The sequence below is a fragment of the Callospermophilus lateralis genome, chromosome 5, assembly GCF_048772815.1.
Source record: "Callospermophilus lateralis isolate mCalLat2 chromosome 5, mCalLat2.hap1, whole genome shotgun sequence".
Lineage (NCBI taxonomy): Eukaryota > Metazoa > Chordata > Mammalia > Rodentia > Sciuridae > Callospermophilus > Callospermophilus lateralis.
Window position 1 is genome coordinate 52,411,471 of NC_135309.1, and position 20,017 is coordinate 52,431,487.

The following is a 20,017-nucleotide window of genomic DNA, read 5'->3' on the forward strand; positions in this document are numbered from 1 at the left end:
CTACTCAGGAGGCCAAGGCAGAAGAATCAGAAGTTTGAGGCCGGCTTACCAAGACCCTGTCTCAAAAAGAGGGAGGAGTGCTGGAGATGTAGCACTATGGTAGGGTAGAGAACCCCTGGGTGCAATCCCCAGTCCTGGGAGGTGGTGAGTTAATTCTTAACACTTTTTCCTGTTTTAGGCACTGCTTTTTTTCTCCTTTAAAATGAACTTAAAATTTTTTTTTCAGAGTTCCTCATTTCTCACTTTTTGTAATCCTTCATCCTACTGAAGTCTGTCTTTTTTCTCCTCCACTCCAGAAAAATCATATTTGCCAAAATCACCAGTGACTTCCCAGGTGCTAAAGTTACCACTTACCCTGCATTCATATGTTTTTGCCCTGATGACTTTTAAAATTCTTTAACTGCATTTGACACCAGGAGATAAACATCCTTGTTTCCTATGACAGTACCATCTCCTGGTTTTCCTTTCTTCCTTTATTTTTCTAGCTATTTATTCTAATCTCCTAGTCCTCCTGCCTGGGCTATTCTAAGATCCACCTGTCCAATCAGCTTCCTGGTAGAAATCATGTTTGACTGTCAGGCAGGCACCTTAAATCCAGTAGGCCTAAACTGAGCTCATCCTCTTTTGCTACCCACAAATATGACCTTCCTTCTATATTTTCACTGAATTTCATTGCCCCCCTCCATTTTTTTGGTTTGTTTGTTTGCTTGCTTGTTTTCCATACAGACCTGGAAGTTGTCCTTAACTTTGCCCTCTTCTTTATCTTCTGCTTCCAGCTGGTCACCAAGACCTGGTGCTTCATCTCATTATCTGTTAAAAGCATCTCCTTCCCTTTATCTCCCCTGTTCCTGTCCCTGACTTGATTCAGACCCTTAGTATTTATACCTTCAATTATTACAATAATCACTTCTGTTATCAGGTTTTTAGTTTCAAGAAATAGAACTGATTCTCACTATCATAAGCAGGAAAAAATTCTGGAAAGATTTTGGGAAGTTTACATGTCTCCTGTGTTAGTCAATTTTCACCTCTATAATAAAGTACTTGAGATAATTAACTTATAAGAGAAGATGTTTATTTTGGCTCACACATTTGGAGGTTTCATCCCATGGTCCATTGGCCTTGTTGCTTTGTGCCTGTGGTGAGGGCAGCACATCATGGTGAGAACATGTGGTAGAGCAAAACCTCTAACTTCATGGCCAGGAAATAAAAGAGAGCAGGGAGTGGGCCAGGGTCTCACTTCCCCAGTGACTGAAAACCTCCCATTTGGTTGAACCTCTCAAGGATTCCACCATCTCCCAATTGCACCACTCTGTAGACCAACCTTTCAACAGTGGACCTTTGGGGGACATTTAAGATCTAAACTATAGCATCCACTGCAAAGCTGTAAAACTAGCCTCTGAAAATGCAGCAAGATGTACAGGCAGGGACATTCCCGAGAAACGTCGGTTAGGACATCACCACTGCTTTCACTGCCTTGTTTTTTTTTTTTTAATTCTGCCACTCCTGGGACTCAGATGTGGCTGTGTGTTCCACCATCCTCAACGTTAAGAATCTGAGATAGTGGTCATCTGACTGGTCAAGGCTGGGCCATGTGCCTGCCCTTTTGCTGCTGTGGGAGAGAGGACTTCCAGTTCCAGGGACTTCTGGTCCCACATCCAAATGCAAAACGAGGTCTTCTGCACAATACGAAGAGAGTTCTTATGTGTGTCTGCAAAATAGCAACAATCTACCACCCTACACGATTGGCCTAAACTTTTCCCACACCCCTTCCTAGTGTTGCCCTGTTTATTTACTTCCTCATTCTTCCAACACATGCTATTTCCTTTGGTGGGCTTACTCTCTTACCCTTCCTCCAGCGGTGAATATCTCCAACGAGACCCAATCCTGGGTAGATGCTCTTCCAGGGTCTTGCCCTAGCACCCTGTACTTCCTTACAGTGTACCATGTTTTCATCTGTATTATGATTATTTATTTTTGTTGGCCTTCACTTCACTATGAACTTTCTGACAGAAACGTTTGTGCCCCCATCCATCCCCTAGCATTCCCAGTACCAGATCAAAACCCTGTATTGGAAATTCTAATAAAGTTTTATTAAAGTAATTAGTTAATTTGAAATAAGCTTTGGTGATAGGGTGTAACTTTTTAGAGCATTGCTAAAGAAATTGTCTAGCTTCTTTGTAGAAATTGGAATAGAGCCTTCTAAACCTAGACAACAAACCTATTTTGGGTTTCTTAAATTTTCCACTAACATACTCTTAATAGCAGAGGAAGAATAAGCATGTGTCTTTGATCACTGGGGTCAGGGCTCTAAGTAGCTTGCCAGCATCTCAGATTTCCTTGAAGACCGAAGAAACAATATTGAAACTAAAATTTATTGAGCTGAAAAAAAAATTTATTGAGCTGTTTCACATACTAGACATGGTGCTGTGTATCTTTGTATGTACATCATTTAATACATGTATAAATGATACAGTTGATAGCTAAGAAAACTGAGTGTCAGAGAAGTTAAAAATTGTACCTAAAACCACAAAGCTAGAAAAGGCAGATCAGAATTTTTTTTTCTTTTTTTTTTTTCAGATCAGAATTTAAACTGAGGCAGACTAACAATAATCGAGCCTGTTCTTTCAACCTTTATACACAGTACTTACAGGAATGCCCTCACCATCTTCAAATAAGCTTGGCGCTCAGGAAGAAGCTCTGCAGACCCTGTGTCTGCAGGTACCCCAGAGAAACAAGGAGTGGACAGACCAGGTGTCTTAGAGGAGAAAGAGAAGAGGCCAGGTGTTAATGTTCTCTGCTGTCTCTAGGCAGCCAAGAACACAGGCAGGGATTCTCAAATGCATCCTTTCAACTTCTGATACAGGAGATCTAGAAGATACCTGGGCAGGAAGGAGATAACTGGAGCTTACTGAAGTGAGAAGGACCCAAGTTCAGGGAACATTCAAAATCCTTTCTTCTAGCTATTCTGAAATATTCAATAAATCACTATTAATTGTGGTCACCCTATTGTGCCATAGAATACTAGAACTGACCTCTCCTAACTGTATTTTTGTACTCAGTCACTAATCTCTTTATTTCCTCCTCCCCTTCCCCTTGCCAGCCTGGGGCAATCACTAATCTACTCTATGGCTATGAGATGAACTTACTTAGCTTCTGCATATGAGTAAGAACATGTTCTAGGATTGAGGTTGTGGCTCAGTGGTAGAACGCTTGCCTTATATGCGTGAGGCATTGGGTTGGATCCTCAGCACCACATTAAATAAATAAATAGATAGATAGATAGATAGATAGATAGATAAATAAATGTATTGTGTTCATCTACAGATTATATATATATAAAGAACATGTGCTATTTATCTGTGCCTGCCTTATTTCACTTAACACAATATCCTCCAAATTCTTCCATGTTGCTGCAAATGACAGGATTTAATTCTTTTTTTAAGGATTAATAGTATTCCATTCTGTATTTTGCAGTACTTACGATTGAATCCACGGGTGCTTTACAACTGAGGTATATCTCCAGACCTTTTTCTTTTTAATTTTTTTGAGATAGGGTTTCACTAAGTTGCCAGCTTTGGCCTTGAATTTGAGATTGTCCTTTCTCAGGCTCCCTAAATTGCTGGGCTTACAGGCATGCATCACTACCTGGCTATCCTTTCTGTATCACATTTTCTTTACCCATTCATCTATCAATTAACACCTAGGTCAATTTCAAAACTTGGTTAATGTGACTAGCGCTGCAGTAAACATGGGAGTGTAGTTATCACTTTGATATACTGATTTTATTTCCTTTGGATATATACCTGGTAGTGGAATTGCTGAATCATGATAATTCTATTTTTAGTTTTTTGAGGAACCTCTATCCTGTTTTCCATAATAGCTATACTAATACTAATTTACATTACCACCAATCATGTATAAGTTCCCCTTTTTCCATATACATGTCAGAATTTCTTTGTCTTTTTGATAACATTCTAACAGGTTTAAGATGCTATTTCATTGTAGTTTTGAATAGTATTTCCATACTGACTAGTGTTGAGCATTCTTTCATATACCTGTTGACTATTTGTATGTCTTCTTTTGTGAGATATCTATTCAGATCACTTCCCCAATTTTTAAGTAGGTTACTTTTGTGTTTGCAGTTGAGTTCCTTATAGATTCTGGATATTAATCCCTTGTCAGATGAATAGTTTGCAGATATTCTCCTACTCAGGTTAAATCTATATTGATTGTTTCCATTGCTGTGCAGAAATTTTTTATTTTGATATAAACCATTTGTCTGTTTTTGCATTTGTTTCCTGTGCTTTTGGGATCTTACCCCCCAATCCCCCCCCCCTTTTTTTTTCTCAAATCAGTGTCCTGAACTGTTTCTCCATATTTTCTTCTGGTAGTTTCTTCTAGTAGTTTCAAAGTTTTGCTGGCCAAGTAGTTATAGAGAAGAAAAGTTCATTTGTTTTATGGTGGTGCTTTGTTAATATCCTCTTCTAGTATTCTGCATTAGAATCCTGGTGATATTGTATAAGCTGTCACATCATGTGCTCTTCTCACTGTTTTAACTTTGTGTGGTGTGGCAGCTTGTGTAATCACTAAGCATTGCTTTACAGTTTTCTCCCCTGTGCCTTCCCTTTCCCCGCCTTTGCTTTTCAGGGTTAAGCAAGAAGGTTAGGCAGTGATTCGGCTCTGATGGTTGGTTCACCTGACTTTGTTGTCATATAATGTAAAATATACAGCAGAAACTGTTAAACACTGTGGTTTGACATGGTTATCTTCTTCCTTTTATGTAGTCATTAGCCTTGGAGTGCAGTATGCTGATAAGGACTTAAAGTGGAAAGTCCATTTAGAGATATGATGCATATTCTCCTCTACAGTGGACATCCCTTGATAACTTTGCATTGCCTGGCACCCCCCAGATCTATAAACTTACATACACTTGGGGCATTTTCTTTCTCACTTCTGAAATTTTTATCATCCTGAACATGAGTCATACCTTTCTTGCCTTTGAATTTTGATGCCACTGAACAGTCAGGATAACACGGATGATTAAATTCTATACTCCTGGATGTTGGTAATCCAGGAAGTACCAAAAAGTGAGTGAGTGAAAGAGAATTCAGTTGGGCCACAAAATCTCAGGATGCAGTGATTTCATCTCAGAATAATTCAGTCACTAAAATTTCCACAACCATTTATTTGTCAACATTTCCGTCTCAAGGAGAATGATGCTAAGAACTTGGAAATCAGGGAGACGAGTGTGGTTGTAGGGGATTGTTCTTAAAAAATATAGTGTAAGCTGAATTAAAACAGACTGAAATTATATGCATATCAGTAATGTTTAAGAAAGGTCTGCAGTCTACGTAATTAAAGTTGTACCTAAACAAATACCTATAGAATCATGATTTTGGAATTAAAAGCAACTTTGCAGAGCCTTTTATCCAACTTCTTAAATCTTAGAGATGGAACACTGAGGCCCAGAGAGGTAATCACCAGTTTTTTTCTACCCGCTTGCCTATGTTGCAAGAAGGAGTTTTGCAAATATTAAGTTTTAAAATTCTGGATTTTTTGAATGAGATCTCCTTGAAGCAGGACAAACCAAATATGTGTCTATAGGTGTCATTTACAATCTTTTGGGGGGAACTTACAAAATTTAAATGGAATAATTGAACAAGTAGAGATTTCCTGTTTCTCTTCTTTGTATAACTCTGAAGAATAAAAGATGAGGCATTGAAATAAAATATTGCTCTGCAAGTAGATCCTATTAGACCCCTGGTTTGAAAGTGACAGACAAAGCAATAGGCAATTGGGCTGGGGATATGACTCAAGTAGTAGCACACTCACCTAGCATGCGTGAGGCACTGGGTTCAATCCTCAGCACCACATAAAAATACAATAAAGATATTGTGTCCACCTAAAGCTAAAAAATAAATTTTAAAAAAAGCAATAGGCAGTCTTAACAATGAACTCACTTGTTTTCATTCCTCTGAGAATATCAATCAAGACAAATTAACTATTGAGAGTGCTGATTGAGTAGGGATCTCTTTTTTGCGGGGAGAAAGTCTTTGTGTGTGTGTATGTGTGTGTGCGTGTGTGGAGAGAGAGGAGAGCTGACATCCAACACAGGACATGCCATGCCATTGTGGGAGCAGATGGGCATCCCACAGCTTCACTTTCCCTGGAGCACGCTATAGGTCAGGTGCGTTCTTGGAGATGTCACAAGATGCCTGAGAGAGTAATTGCTTAAATCTTGTTCTAAGGGCTTACCAACCTTGGAGAAGAATTGGAGGTAGGGCTAATTGCTTGTGGCTAATTACTGAGCGGGGAGTAAATTGCTGAGACAGTGCTGCTCTGAGAATCAGTAAGATGGTGCAGAACCCATGTTATTAGGCTGGTATCTTATGGTATTTATGGCTTTGAAGATGTGTGTTAGGGAGTTGTTTGTATATATAGTGTCATCTGTGGACTTAAGTGGGAATTCATTCTGCAGCTTTGCAGCGACAAATGAGATTTAATTTTTATAAATAACTAGGAGACTAGAAGCAAAGTTTCTTCCTAGGAGTTGGTGGAGCACGGAGGCTGATGGCTAAGCCTTGTGCCCTAAGTGATGATGACAGCTTTAGGCTCCTGAAGCCTTAAGATCTCATTTGTCCCAGTCAGGTTGTCAAGAAGAGAATAAGTGATGCATGAATTTGTTTTCTTCCAGTTTCACATGCCATCTGTGCTTTATGCTGGCTGGCCTGGCATGTTGAGTTTTCAGGTGGCCTATTCAGTTTGGTTGAGAATCTGGGGACCTGAGGTGTCCCCAGAAGCACAGATTTTCCTGCCTGTCATGGAGAGTTCAGTAGACCCTTGCTTCCAGGGTGCAATCTCTCTCCCTGGCCCAGGGCTGCCTTCCCTAGGCGTCAGTTAATCGTAGCAACAAATATTGATGGAGCCAGTACCAGTTCTGCAGGGTCTGCAGGAGCAGAACTGTGTGCGCAGATGGCCCTGTCCTCAATCAATTTTTGGTTTGGGCGGTATCACATGCAACACATGTATATCCATAGGACAAAAGTACACATGATGGGGGAGCTTAGAATGATTAGAGATCTGAAAATCAGACAGTAGACCCTATGAGAATCCAGAAGAGGTTGTATGTACCAAAAGTCATAAAGGGTGGCAGTGACTTCACAGAGGGATCACTTGTACTTCGTATGGGTCCTTTAAGCAAGTGGAGAGGAGAGGAAAACCTGTACCTTCTGTCTGCTGGAATCAGGAAGTAAGTTTCCAGAAGTGTGGAGGGTACAGAGAAATGTTGTAGCAGTACATGGGGCCAGACTAAAAGCCAGGCAAGGCCCTGGAATCGGGAAACTAGTTCTGCTTTTGACCTTGTCCCTGGATGTAATGTACAGTGCTCAACAACTACTTAATCTCTCTGAACTTCAGTTTTCTCATCTGAATAATTAGACTAAAGCATGTCCAAGATACCTTCTGGGAGGAAAGTAATCATTTTAAAGAACTGGAGGGTTTTGAATTGTGCATGAGATGTTGGATGCAAATTAATGTGTCAGGAATATCAAACTGGGCTGTGACTTGATCTGGAGGCCTGGGTGTTAGGAAAGTGTGTGAATATCCAGTCGGAAAGAGAGAGATGACTTTCCTTCTGTGATCTGTGTGATCACCTGTAGGGTTATGTGTTTAACTTCTGAAAACAGTCATTTTTACAGGAGAAAGAGATACATGGACATGATAAAGGAAACAGAATTGTAGTAGCTCAAGAAGTAGGAGAAGAGCAAAATGAGAATGGGGCCTTAGAAGGCAGAAGTTCAGAGCCCCATGGAGGAAGTGTCAGCCAAGTCTGAAGAGAGTTGTTATAGAGAGTTCTTTGCCTTCTTTTGGGGCCTCTGTTGAGGCTGGGCTCAGGTAGAGCAGGGAGCCTGCAGAGCTCATCTGCTAAGGGATCAGAAGACATTATGTGTATTCAGGCAGTATTTAATGAGTGAAAGAAGGAATAAAGAAGGCACTGGGACCCAGGGAGGTGACTGTACCTATGGTGAGCAAGCACCCAGTCTCCCAGGGACATGGCCTATCATCTCCATTTTTGCACTTTCCAGGCCTCTTTGCCCCCAGATTGCTTCCCTTATCTCTAGCTAATCCCCTCCCATGGGTGTATGGAAGAGCATGCCTTCAGGCCTCTCCTGTGGCACCACACAGCATCAGCACCTGAGCATGAGGCTAACAAGTGACTATAGGTAGGAAATTGAATCAGCTTAAAAAGGTAAAACACCCCGCCCCACTGCCAAAAAAAAAAAAAAAAAAAAATGACTGTTTTCCACACACTTTCAACATCTCTGACACCACAAGTGGGAGTTTCTCAATGCCAACCAGTTCTCCATCTCTTACCAGATGTCACATGCTTTATTATATCACAGTATCACTCAGCTCTTCCTACTAAACAAACACGTTGGCTGCCCTATGAATTAGAGAATTTTCCCCTTATCCCTTTCACTTTTGCTGTTCTCCCCATGTTTTTCTTCCTGTGACATGAGTGCACACCACTGATGGTTCTTACCCCAGCTGTGGCATATGATCTGAATCTCTGAGGACTCTAGTTTTATATACATAATAAGTAGGATTTGGGTCACTCTAGTAAACTGAGCCATTCTGGGAATTTTCATCTTTCTACTGTAATTATGTAGAAAATGGCTGTCACACCAAAAGAAATATGCTACCTGGCTTATCCCTTGTGAGAACCAATGAGGTGATGTTTGTGTAAAGCTCAGTGGTCAGACAGCTTCACTCTGGAGGTGCTATATAAATCAGGAGGCTTATGATGGCACCCAAAGACAGAATCCTTCCCAGATCTGCAAACGGTGTTCCCCCAATTAATTCCTCACTTCACATCCCATAGAAAGCAGGGAACGATGGGCTCGCCCCAAGGAATCTTTTTCTTCTATAAAATTATTTGATAAAAGTAAAACATTAGTGCACTTACTGTTTTCCTTATTGTAAAACACTTCTAAAACTGTTTCACCTTTCAAGGGTTAAAATGGGAACTGAGTTGATTATGAAATAGCTCTAATGAAATACACCCCTTCTGAATATCACAAGTCTAAACATTGGACTCAGATTCTTCCGAGAAGGGTGATAATTAAAGCAGCAGTCTCTCAGATGAGTTTTCAAGGAGGTGGGATTGGGGACATGTAACACCGATTAAAGGGGAAGGGAAAAAAATGACTGAGAAACCAGAATATCAAAACAAATAGAGAGAGTGGCCATTTGGCAGATTTCAGAGTTTCAAGTGAACAATGAGGGAGAAATAGTGGAAGTTGTGGGAAGGTAGAGAGGGTGGGATCTAGGCCCTATGGAAGGCCTTCCAAGGAAGGAGTAGAAATCCAAAGGGAGAGGAAGGGAGGGGTAAGGAAATAACTATGGGATTAAAACAAAAAAAAAAAAAAAGAAAGAAAGAAATAGCTGCAAAATTCAACAAGTGAGCAGCAATACCACTAGGCAAGAAACCATTGTGACTGGGGTAAGTTTGGGCAGTTGCTTATTTTGTTGGATTTAGCAGGAGGTGGGATGGAGTGGTGGTCTCCAAAGTACCATGCCGACTTGGAGCCAATGAAGTGGTGTTTGCAGGACAGAGAAGCACTCCAGTTCTCAGGCGGGGTTAATGCAGCGGCCCATAAACAAGGCCATGACATAGAGGAATGTTGCTGCTCTTCCAGCTGCTAAATTGGGGTCAGTCAGAAGCCAGGGTTGTGTTGTGTTGGCTGGGATGTCTAGTAACTTTCTTACTAGGTTGTAAAAGTGATTTTGTCCAAAGCTTGCAAATGGCACACAATGAATTAGAGAAGCAGCAGTGCCCACCTGTGGGGATCATTTCAAAGCTGCCCACTGCACAATGCCATCCATTTTCGGACAGGGAAGCAGTGAATGGCTTTTAGAGCCAAATCCCATTTTCACTGACTCTACCTAACTTCTGAGGGTTTCCCTCATTAACAAGTCTGATGGTAAGCAGACTCCCTGAAGAATTTCAGACTGAAGGTTTTTATGGGTAGAACTGGTTTAAATTATTTGACCACTTAACCATAGCTCTGACTTGATGATCAGGCTGATAACCCTAGAAGTACAGGAGCAATTACTGGACATTCCTACCCTTGCCACCTATCCCAGCATGCTTTCTGATCGCCTCCTTTGTACATCCGGCTAAAGATGTGGGGGAGGAGAACGGTTCCTTGTGTTTCTCGGCAGTGGAATTTTAGCTGGCTTGTTTCAACACGTGGAAGGGTTAATTAGGCAAATTATAATTGCTGCTGGGAGAGGCATTCTAGCTGAAGTCTGACAGCTCTCAGGGCTGCTGCGAAAAGAATCACTCTTACAATCTTTAATTGTGTTCCCCTCTTTCCCAAAGATGGGTTCTTAACATAACATGAAGACCAATAGGGGCTGGAGTTGTGGCTCAGTGGTGGAGCACTTGCCTAGCATGTGTGAGGCACTGGATTTGATTCTCAGCACCTCATAAATATAAATAAATAAAGTCCATTGACAACTAAGAAAAAAAAAAACAATAGGATGATACATTGTACGTTCCTGATTTGTGTGTGTTCTCTTTGTTCCTGTTTCTTAAAAATTCTCAGGCAACCTTTCCTTGAAGACATAATTGCACTGAATATTTTTTTTTCATAAAGGACTAAATTGTTTTTTGTCATTGTTTAGTTCATGGAGTCATTTTGTCCTTCATTTTGTAAATGAAGATGTGGACTGCGTCAGCTGTACTATAGTTCATCTTGGAGGAGGGACGGAGGGAGAACTGTTGTGTTTGGTGGAGGTGCTAGAGCATCACAGAACCTACCAGCACACACTCTTTTAGAATAGTACTGTCTGTCGTCTTCCTCCCGTTGTTCTTTTTCATGGTATCATCTATCCCTATTTTGTGAAACAATCAAATCTGCTTTCACTATATATCTTCTAGCATTTAGTTAGCCAGGTTTTTTGAAGTGTTTTGTATTCCATGAATGAGTCAATTGACCAAGTGTAGGCAGCTACTAAACTGGCAGCTGGTTGCCATCAGCATGCCCTTGCACAGGAAGTGCTCAGTATAGATATGACTAACCAGTTTCCAGGCTTAAAAATAAAGTGGGGGATTTCTGGATAGAATCGGTCTTTGTCAGTCATTTTAACAGAGCTGATGAGTGTTGAAGTTCACAGCCAACCACTTGCTTTTTTCTTATTTGCCAGGCCATCATTTCACCAAACTTTGTGTATTCATGCAGATTTAAACTTATTTTCATGGTGTTAGTGTTTGGCTGGTCTTTTAAAATGAAATAAGAGGATATTTGAAGAGTTGTGAGAATTAACTAGAGTCCGTATTCTATCCTTGTTTCCTCTTTTGTTTTTAGCTCCTTTTAAGTCATCACCTCCTAAAGTAGGTAATAAAAAAATAAGCTTGCTGGGAATGGTGGCACATGCCTGTAATCCCAGCAGCTCAGGAGGCTGAGGCAGAAGGACTGAAAGTAAGAGACCAGCCTCAGCAATTAAGTAAAGCATTAAGCAACTTAATGAGGCCTTGTCTCAAAATAAAAAACAAAAAAGGGCTGGGATGTAGCGCAGTAGTTAAGCACCCCTGGGTTTAATCTCCAGTAGCAAAAAAGAAAAAGAAAAGAAAAAAGAAAGAATCTTTACTTCTTTATGGAGCAGTTTATACAGAGAAGAGAGCATGTACCTGGGCAGCTATATACACACTATGATTTGTCTTTTTGAATATAAGGCCTACCCACAGTAGCATTTTTTTCCCTAAAACATTTTCTCTTGTCAGGTAGCCCTGTAGCAGCAGCTCAGGAAGAAATCATACTATTTTGGCAGAAAATAAAAGGTTTTTTGTTTTGTTTGTTTTTTATTACCTTGTAACCTTCAGTTATTGTTTCTGAACTTTAAAAGTAACTTCATATTTTATTTTTTTTATTGTTGTCTCCCTCAATAATGTAATTTTCCCTCCATCAATTTAAAAAAAGTCTGTCCTTGTTAATATATTTCCTAAACTTTTTTTTTTTTTTTGTAGGATATAAAAAGTGTTGACTCCACATGTTGTGGAAATGCTTAATTAGATGCAGCATTTATTACAGGCTGTCTTTAACAAGTATTTCTCTTTTTTGAATTCTTAACTCTGGGCAAGTATTAGGATCTGAGCTTCTATTTGCTTTTCAAATAAGAAATTACTGGGGAAGGATTATTTGAAATACAAAATACTTGCAAATGTTTTTATTTTGGTTTAGGGGGAAGTCAGTAATGATTCTTTGAGACATTTTTAGGGTCCCAACTAGGCTTCATTTACCAAATTTAGAAATAGATTTCAAGTGTATAAAGAATGAGGCAAAGGGCAGGACATGGCTGGAATTGAAATGCTTATCCCCGAGCCCTTACTTTTGACTTTTCTTTTTTCTTGACTGAGGCAGGATAGAGTAGCCCTGCTTTGCTTTGGATAAAGCTTCATTAAAAGCCAGCTTCTAAGGGCTGGGTTGTGGCTCAGCAGTACAGCTCTTGCCTAGCATGAGTGAGCACCACATAAAAGTAAATAAATAAAAATAAAGGTATTTTAAAAAAGCTGGCCTTTAAAAAATATAGGAGGAACCTGAAAAGAATAGAACCCTTTCAGTGGGAAAGAGAATTATTTACACAAGCCAAAATTTCATTGAATAGAATGATTGCTTGCTCTGAAATATCAATTTCCTTTAGTTGTTTAGTGATCAAGACTCTTGAACCTTGAATGGCTGACAGGACTTTTCTAACTTATGATGAAAGGCATGTTGTAGGTAGAAAAATGTTTGATAACTGATGAAGTGTGAGAGTAGGCACATGGTCCAGAATGTAACATATTTTGCAGAATTCAAACCTCTGCAATTTTCATGTGATTCGTGGATCATCCAAACATTGATACTTATTTTGCCTGTGGTCTAATTGTCTGGTTTTTAGTTACAGAAGGGTATTGTACTCAATAGGTAGTTGTACCATCCACTGTGCCAGAGGTAAGTTGAAATTACAATGGATATTCCGAATACACTGTGCATATAGCTCTTCTTCCTGACTTCCTTTGAGTGACATTCCGTCTGCTAGTCTGGGTGGTGGGTCGTAGAATTCAGGCCTTAACAGGTCTTAACCAGGCCTGGTGGTCTAGGCTGATGGAGGGCTGTGACTGAGTAACTTCTTACTCCATTAAAAAGTGGTAGAAAGTGAAAAGTGAAGTGAGTTGCCTTTCATATTAGAGTCAGACACACCTTCTTATTGAAAAACTTCTAGGACTGGGCTTGTGGCTCAGTGATACAGCGCTTGCCTAGCATGTGTGAGGCACTGGGTTTGATTCTCAGCACCACATATAAATAAATTAATAAACAAAAAAAAAAAAAAAGAAAAACTTCTAGTACATCTTGTGGCAGCACCGGAAAAAGGAGTGTTTTAGACAACTCGTTAGTTGGAAGTTTCTGCTTTTTTTTTTTTTTTTTTTTTTTTTGGTACCAGGGATTGAACCCAGGGTGCTTAACTACTGAGCCACATCGTGTTTTTCATATATATATATATATATATATATATATATATATATATATATATACACATACACACAAACACACACACACACACACACACACACACACACATATATATATATATATGTATAATTTTGAGTTAGGGTCTCACTGAATTGCTCAGGACCTTGCCTTCCCCCCTCTTCCTCTTCCTCCTCCTTCTCCTCCTTTTCTTCTTCTGCCTTTTTTTTAAATATTTTTTTGTTTTTCCACAATAGCTAGCATCTCTCTATTTCAATTTATTGGGATTGCATAACTCCGAAGTTATTCCTGTGTTAAATTAGTCCAGAAAAGCTTATTACTAGTTAAGTCTAATTTCAAATAAAAAGTAAGTTTTAGGAGAAAGATTGGATAAGAGCAAGGTGTTACTTGACAGGGGGACCCAGAAACAATGCATGAATCTAGTCATAAAACTCTGAGCCAAGTACCGGAGGTTTTCAAACCCTATTTTAGTACTTTTAGTAACTAAAATCCTGGCTTTTCTTTCAAGTTTGCATACAGAAGATGAAAAGTGGCTTTTATCAGACTTTGCCAGTAAATTAAAGGGCTCACCCTTTCTAACCATGTACATGCATACCTTGAAGTTCTGTCAGATAAAAAGCTCCTGGTTAAAATGATCTGAATTGTGCCTGGAAAGAAGAACTTGCCAGAGCTCTGGCCCACCCTAGGCTTGGGCTTAGAGACAAAGGAATAGCTGTCACTAAGACCTGTACTGACCCAGCCAACACCAGCCTGCAGTCACAGAGCCAAGCATCTTCTACCTGTAATGATTTTTTTAAAATATATTAAAATGTTAACAGCTTCTCTACCATTCATCAGAATTCATTGAGCTATAAATCAGCAAGAAAGGCCTACCCAGAGCCTGACACTTTTTTGCTTTATTAGATGCCATTAAAACCTAGGAAAGGGGAGATTATTAAAGCCTGAACTTAGAACCTAGAATTTTAGTCTAAGGATTCTGTAGCTTCCTTTTTTGCCTATATCTAAGATTGCTCTATTTTGTGATAATGTAAGCTTAATGAAAGAAAAGTAGTTTATTTCGTAGATGCTAGACACTTGCTCTTCAAGGATTAAATTCCTTTTTGATATTAGCCAAAGTCTCTAAACATCTGTTTAAACATGGGTTTCTAAATTTTGGAGAGGCAATGAGATGTATGGTTTTATTTTATTTGGTAGTGAAAAGAAGATTTTATTTTGATTGATTAACAAGGATAATATGGCATAATTCATTTTGTGTGTTGGCTGTAGAACATGCCCTGCGATGGAATGTGGGTGCAGTTCTGGCATTTTTGTGTTTGTATATTTCAAGGAAATAAAGGTACAGAGAGGCACTTGTTCATTGCCTATATAAAGACTAACTGTACAGCTGACAGTTTAAAAATACTGTATAAGACCACATTCCATGCCCAACAGTAGCATCTGTCTCCTTCATTCCAAGATCAACAAAAGGCGTTAAAGACAGATGCTGAAACATGAACAGAAAAGCCCCTCTGATCTGGCAAATCACCGACCCCCTCACCATCCTTCTCCAAGCAGGGGTTGAGCGAATGGTGCAAACTGAAAATTAACTGGACGATAACTCACAGGGAAATGGTTCAGGTAGGATAGATGTAGTTTTCAGTTTTAGAAACTGACTCAAATTATATATTCAAAAGTTTGATTTTCCCCAAGAATGTATGTACTCTTTATAATATACATAGTCTCACATCTTGGAGATAAGTTCAATGTCTTTTTTCTAAGATATTGCTATGGTTTGAATATGCTTTACCTTCCAAAAGTTCTTGCACTCAACAATGCTTGGTCCCTAATGTATTAGGATTGAGAGGAGATAAAACCTTTAAGACGGGGTTCCTGGTGCGAGGAAATTGGGTTATGGGGGCACTACCCTCAGAGGATTTGCCCATCCCCTGGTAGTGGTTAGGTCTCCTGGGACTGGACTGGTTATCAGAAGAGCAGGTCGTTATAAAGCAAGGCACGTGTGCTGTGCCTCCCTTGCCATTCTCTTTTGTGCTCCTGCCATGTGTCGCCATCCATTGTGATGCAGTATGAAGTCCTCATCAGATACAGTTGCTTGACCTAGCCTCTGGAACTGTAAGACAAAATAAACCTTATTTCTTTATAAGAGTACCAACCTCAGGCATTTTTATAGCAACACAAAATAGAAAAAGATATTTTCTGCCTTTTGCAGCAATGAGGATATTAGGAATACCATGAAGAAAATTTCAACCAAGCATGTTTTCTTTCTCTATAGAAACAATGTTTTTTTTTTTAGTTGTAAATGAACACGATACCTTTATTTATTTCTTTATTTATTTAGGTGGTGCTGGGGATTGAACCCAGTGCCTCATGCATACTAGGCACGCACTCTACCACTGAGCCACAACCCCAGCCCTAGAAAAAATGATTTAATTAGAGATTCTGTTATTTATCAAGAACTTACTGTCAAATAATTGTTAGATGTAATAAAAATATTTCCAAAGTATGAAGATATGATCATAAACCTTGTGAATCATTTAATTCAGTAAAAAGTATATTTCCAGCTTTTTAAAACAGGTATCAGCACACCATGTACGCAGATTTTATAAAGGTTGTCTTCTGTTAGAAAATTAATCCAGATACCTTAAAAATAGAAGTTGACCATCACAAATTGTATCTTAATACCTTTTTAAAAAGTTTATTAGTACAGCTTTTCTTTGTGGAGATCTTTGTCTTGTGTCTTTGCCATATTGACTCTGTTAATGTGATCAGAGTCTTCTTGGGCATGCGTGACACCTGCAGTCACTACAGAAGGTGTTCAGTTTCTCTGTCCATCCCAGAAACAAAGCCTAGAAACCATGTCCACCACTCCTGCTTCCCAGCCTACCACCCACACTTACTTGACTTGAAAACAAAAACTGCCCTAAATAGGGTAGCTCTTAGCTTTTCGAGAATGAGTTCCCAGGACTGGGGTTGTGGCTCATCCGTAGAGTCCTCACCTAGCATGTGTGAGGCACTGGGTTCGATCCTCAGCACCACATAAAAATAAAAAAATATAATAAATGTATTGTGTCCAACTATAACTAAAAATAAAATATTAAAAAAAGAATGAGTTACCCTTAATAATTGTGTCAGTACTCTGTAAAACCCCAAATGTAAGAAAACGCAGAGAAATATGGGCATTTATCCCTGTGCCTTTCACTGTTTGAGTCACTTCATCTACTAGGTCTTATTCTGTTTATTCTGTTTGGAATTTTTAAAAGTCATTTCCAAACTCTCCTCACCAGGGATGTCAAAGCAGGCAAATGACAGGAATCTGGCCAGGCATTAAGAGAAGGAATCTGTGTGTGAAAGACCTGGGGGCTGTCCTTGAGTTTTCAGCCTGGAGAAATTATCAGGCATGTTCATAGGTAAGTACACGCAAGCAGAAGGCCACCTCTAGTGAGACACAGCCTTAAGGACTATCTGCAGCTGAGAGAGTTGAGGCAAAGCTATTGAGAAGGCATGAAGCTCTGGAAGAGGGCTTTGTTTCCCAAAGCACGGTGTACATGCCACTTGTGGTACAGGAGATGATTTTATGCAAACCCAGACATAGCGTTGAATCATCTTCACAATGTCGTGAGAGATTAGTCCTTTTTCAGTTACCTTGGAATCCTTTGCCTCTTTCACAGAGAATGCTCATGTTGGGAGCTATGAGACCTTTGCTACCTGATACCAGCTTACCTTCTTTTGTACCACTTTTGTAGATATGGGGCTCATGGCCTTTGGTGACAGTACCTGGTAGCAACTAATTATGTGGGTGTTTTTCCAAATTGACTTCATTTGTCATGATTTTTGAAAAACTTTAATAATGTTTATGATTATGATATGTTTTGGGGAGGAGTTCCTGTTTCTAGGCACATAGAATGTTTTCCTTTCTATGTAAATTAATTAATTAACAAATTAATTTCTATTTTGCACTTATGGGCATTGAACCAGGACCTCATACATGCTAAGCAAGCACTCTACCACGCACCTATATCCCCAGCCCTTTCTATTTTATTTTGAGACAGGATCTCACTAAATTGCTCAGGCTGGCCTCAAACATGTGATCCTTCTGCCTAATCCCTTTGAGTAGCTGGAATTACAGGTATGTGCCACCACACCCTTCCACGTAATTTAATTTTTTAATAAAAGTATATTAAGTAACCATAGGAAAATTAAATACAAATAGTAGAAAACAAGGGAAGTTGTGATGATGGTGCTCAAGGGATTGGGGCTCAGGACATGACTCAGGTAGACGGAGGATGCCTTTCAGAAGAGAGATTTTAACAAAGATCCTGAGGTGGAAAATGCACAACATTTGAGAAGAGATGAGTAAGGAAGTTGGCAGAAACCTTGGGATCTCCTAGGAGAGTCAGAGCGATAAAACCTCACTCAGCTTGATTGCCAGCCCCAGGAGCCCAGGGGTGTCAGCTCTTGAGTCACCCAGAGTCTCATTCCCAAGGCTCTCCATAAAGTGATTCAGAATGGTTTGAGCCTCTGGTCATTTCAATCAGGGGCAGCTACTCATATGCCTGTAGGGGCCAGGAAATTACCCAACTGCCCAAGTGACCAGGTAGGAAATTAGAGAGGACCTGTGTTGCCCAACCTCTTCTCTCAGTGTTGCCAAAAGATCAGATATTTCCTGAGAAGTCAGAAATGTAGATTTTTATAGGAAAGCTCTAAATTCTTGCATGTTTTTCCTCCTAACAAAAAAAAATTAAAACATTACGGGGGCCCATTTTGGGGGTGATGTGAACATTCTAGAATTAAATAGAGATAATGGTTGTACAATATTGTGAGTGTGATTTAAAATCACTGAATTGTTGACTTTTTCTGTGTGTGTTTGAGTGATGCTGGGGATTGAACCAGGGCCTTGTGCATGTGAGACAAACAAATCTGAGCTATATCCCCAGCTCCAATTGTTGACTTTAAAAGGTCATAGTGGTGAATTTTATGTTGTGTGATTTTTTTTAATATTTATTTTTTTAGGTGTAGATGAACACAACACAATGCCTTTATTTTTATGTGGTGCTGAGGATCGAACCTGGGTCCGACCCGTGCTAGGCAAGCACTCTACCGCTGAGCCACAATCCCAGCCCCATGTTGTATGAATTCTATCTCAAAGAAAAACTATGGGCCCAATCAAACAGTGCCAGTTAAAAGTCTGTAAGCTTTTTGTTGTTTGTTTTTATGGTGCTGGGGACTGAACCCAGGGGTGCTGTACCCCTGAGCCACATCCCAACCTCCCCCCTTTATTTTATTGAGACAGGGTCTCTCTAAGTTGTTGAGGCTGGTCTTGAATTTGCAATCCTACTGTCAGTATCCTCAATTAGTGGGATTACAGGTATCTGGCATTATACACAACTAAGCTTTGTTTAAAAAGAAGGAATTGCAAAGTCCCTTTTTTTTTTTTTTTTTTGAAGCAGCATCTTGCTATGATCCCCAGGCTGGCTGGCCTTGAACTTGTGATCCTCCTGTCTCAGCTCCTGAGCTGTGTGTGGGATTACACTTGACTATTTGCTACTTTTGACATAAAGTAACTTTCCATAGGCAGGGAGTTTTCAGGAGTTAATGGGGGTCACATTGTGACCCTGGGTGGACCTCTGGGCCTCTGTTGTTTCTCTTTTGGTCTCCGTGGCCTCTTCTGTTTCTAGAAACAGGGTTGGTGATTAAGATGGTGAGAGGTGGGACGGTGGGCTGGCTTCCAGAGCAGTGAATGGTGGGTGAAAGATGAAACTACAAAAGGTGGGTACCTCCAAGGTATTTTAGAGAAGATATTTATTTTGTTGTTATTTGGCAACTTGTCATAAAATTGGTTGGTTATGTTATTTGCCAAAGTTTATTCTACCCAGATACCTGCTATTAGGGAAGTAATCCGTCTTCAAGACAGCAAGTTAATATATTTAGGAAAATGTTTTTCAATTCTTAAAAGAGAATGGCTATAATAGTCCTCTTAGTTATTTTCTTTAACTGAAAAATGATTTTAATGTACCAAGTCTGTGTCATTGGCATAAGAGGATTATAATTATTTTAGCAAAACTATTTTTCTTTCAAGCTTTTGTGGACTTTGTTACTTTAAATTCTAAGTAATTTTAAGTTATCCAGTTTCAATAGAAATAAAAAATTTTATCTGAAGAATCTTTGACTTTTTCTTCCTTAAAAAAACAAAAACAAAGAAAGGTAGAGTTTGTGTCCTTTTAGATTTTCAGTTTCTTCTGAATTATTCCTAAAAAGGCCACACATTTAAATTAAAAACAGAATTATCTATGTAGAGTATGAATTAGTATTTCCTACCAGTTGCAAATGTTATCAGTTGATGATTTTTGAATGCTTATCTTTAATTATATAATGATTCATTTACAATGAACTTTCCCCCAAAGTTTACATTGAAATACTTGTTTCTTATGTAAGAGTATTTTAAATATGGCATATAATTAATAGTAATAGGATTTATTTACAGCCTTAGT

At 39.4% G+C, this 20,017-nt stretch overlaps 1 protein-coding gene and 1 non-coding gene across 3 annotated transcripts in view; one reads left to right on the top strand and one right to left on the bottom strand.

The window, feature by feature from the left end:
- The window catches only part of Tnfaip8 (TNF alpha induced protein 8), a 110,997-nt gene that overhangs the window by 75,309 nt on the left and 15,671 nt on the right, over nt 1–20,017 (top strand). The window lies entirely within an intron of this gene.
- On the bottom strand, nt 15,866–15,937 carry Trnat-agu (transfer RNA threonine (anticodon AGU)). Its single transcript has one exon. It is a non-coding gene; the product is annotated as a tRNA-Thr (tRNA).